The sequence below is a fragment of the Camelina sativa genome, chromosome 19 (genome assembly GCF_000633955.1).
Source record: "Camelina sativa cultivar DH55 chromosome 19, Cs, whole genome shotgun sequence".
NCBI classification, from domain to species: Eukaryota; Viridiplantae; Streptophyta; class Magnoliopsida; order Brassicales; family Brassicaceae; genus Camelina; species Camelina sativa.
The window spans coordinates 14474885-14477908 of record NC_025703.1 but is presented as its reverse complement, the minus strand read 5'-3'; positions in this window follow the sequence as shown (position 1 = coordinate 14477908).

The following is a 3024-nucleotide window of genomic DNA, read 5'->3' as shown; positions in this document are numbered from 1 at the left end:
TTTTTTTTTTTTTTTTTTTTTGAAAAGAAGTAGTTTTGACTTTTACTGAATACTGTATTTCTAAATTTAATTCTTCTACACATCCAATGTGAATCAGAGTAACTATGTAACTATATATCATCCAATTCCTGAATTCCAAGTTATGATGAGAAGCATATGATTCGTCTGTTGAGGCAAACTTATTAAAAACAACATCTAGATGAATGAAACCAAAAGATTCACCCTTGCTTCCAAAAATTTCTTTCATTTTCTTCGCTTCATTTGTCGTCCTAAAGTTAAGGAGTTTGAAGTTGTTAAAATTTGTCTATTTTATAAAAACACGAGTAGAGAGTTTGGTGGGATGTCGTCATGTTCCACGGGCCACATGGATGTTGTTCATGTTCTAATCTTTTGTGTCATTTCGTATTGTATGTATGTGTCCATCACTACTAATTTTAACTACTTCTTTCATTCTTAATTTTCCTTTACATTATTAACTGATAATCGAAATAACCGAATCGAACCGACTCTAAGAATCGAAAATCTCATACCTACTAATTTTATTACAAGCTCAACATTACTTTGGAAAGAAAAAGGATGAATTTTTCACTACACATGAAATCTAAATTTCATCAAACAATGAGTAAACGTTAAACAAAAGTTGCAACCAAATACGAATAGTCGAATACAATACAGCTAGCCTATTGGAAGATTAAGACAACTAGGTTAAACCCACTCTATGCCGTGGGATACTTTTTGTAACTATTTTTAGATATATTAAATTATTGATTTTTTTTATTGAAATTGGATTAATTGTAAAACCAATGGTTTATCAAATAATAAGATATAACAATGCACAAACAAAATAACAAAATATAGAAATCTCAAATAGCCTAACTTAAACCTAATGTATGTTCTTATTTTTAATTTACCTTTTGTGAGAGATATTAGTGTAGTTTGAATTTGTGGTATTTTTTGTTTTGCAGTTTATACAAATTTAACCACATAATTGTTATATAGTATATTTTTGTTGTTATAAAAGTTATTATTTGTAAAAGTACATAGAAATATTTTTACTTTAGTCTCGTTTTGTGTATTATTTAATATTATTAGGGGCATTTGTAAAAATACCATTTTGCAAAAATACTTTCTCTTATTGTCCATTTTTAATAATATCTTCTTTCAATATACAAAATGACTAAATTATAAACTCTAGACTCCAAATACTAAATCATACTCCTTAAAACTATACCCTAAGGTAAAATATAGAATCCAAACCTTAAAAAAAAAATTACAAATCAATTTAATACATTGTAATTATGCAAAAGAGGACAAAAATGAAAATAACCAAAAAAATGATATGTTTGAGAAGGAGTATCTATAAAAGGGTATTACTAACATTTTCTCATATTATTATACTTATGTTGAATAGCATAGCAATTAGGTTGATTGTCAACGTAATTTTAAGTCACTGATTTTATAAAACCTTCAATTCTGAAACTTAAATATTGGTCAATTTATCATTAGTTGGTGTTCTTATATATAAAATCACTATCAACACTAATCTTAAATTTTATTTTATTTACTTGTTGTGGGAGATATATTAGTGTAGCTTGATTTTATGATGTATTATTTTTGTAATTTATACAAATTTAATCACGTAATTTTTATATAGTTATTTTGTTCTGAGTGAAGTTATTTATTTCTTTTTTTGTTCCTTTTTTTAAATCTAATTGTTTTGTTTTGTTTGATAATAATCCCATGTAATGTAAGTCAATATACACATACATAGTTTTACTTTAGTTTGGTTTGTGTTATTCGTGGTTAATCTTAATTTATATTCTATTTGTAGTATATTATCATTTTATTTGTATTATATTTATCTTTGACTAATATGATACTTATGTTGAATTGATTTTATTATTATACTTGGTTAACATTAGTATATTTTTATAAATTGGAAATGATTTATTAATTTATTTTAAATTTAAGCTATAATTTTAAACCTTTATTTTTGGAAAATATTGATACGACATACAATGATTAATATACTTAGTTGATATTATTATATTTTTGTAAATGATTTATTAATTAAGAATTTGTTATAAATGCTCTTTTTAAGATACCCTTTTTCAAAAATACCTTTTTTAAGAATTTTCATTTTTGTCTTCTTTTACACAATTACAATATGTTAAATTAATTTTTTAATTTTTTTTAGGTTTTGGGTTCTTTATTTTTACATTTAGGGTATAGTTTTTAGGGGGTATGATTTATTATTTGGGTTTAAAGTTTATAATTTTTCATTTTATATATTAAAGGGTATTTTTGAAAATAGACACCATATAAGGGTATTCTTTAAAAATGACATAGAAAAAATGGTATTTATAAAAATTCCCTTTTATTAATTTAGTTTAAATTTAGGCTATAAATTTAAACATTGCTTTCCAAAATTATTGATGATTTTTATTTCTTATAATTTAATTGGTTACATAATTTAAATGATGTGTTAGTTCCTAAAAAGCTAGAAATAGTGATGTGGAACAAGAATTAATTATTGGCTGAGAAATATGAACTGTATTAATGAAATGTTTTTATTGGTAAGCAAATAAGCTGATGTGTCAGCTCCTATTTTAACTAAAAAGTTGAACTGTCGACAATATGGAGAGCAACCCCTTCTACTTTTATTGCATTGATACTTATGAAAATAAATGCTTATCTCTAGACTTTAGTAGTACTAATACTAACAGCATGACCAGCGATAGAAACGCTAAGAATTACTCAGAAAATAATTAAAAAATCATGTTTTAATTAAATAATATTTTTTATCTTTTGAATAAATAAACCAATATAAAAGCGACATATGTGTGAGAAACTGTTTCTTGAAAAAACGTTCATTTCTTATGCTTTTTTCTATTTATTATTATTTTAAAAGTATCTGCTTTAGTAATGCTGTTAGAAATAACCTAAATAACTCAATACAAAATTATTAATTTGTATTATTAATAATCAATGCAACAAAATCGTAAAGGAACCTAAGGGGAAGGA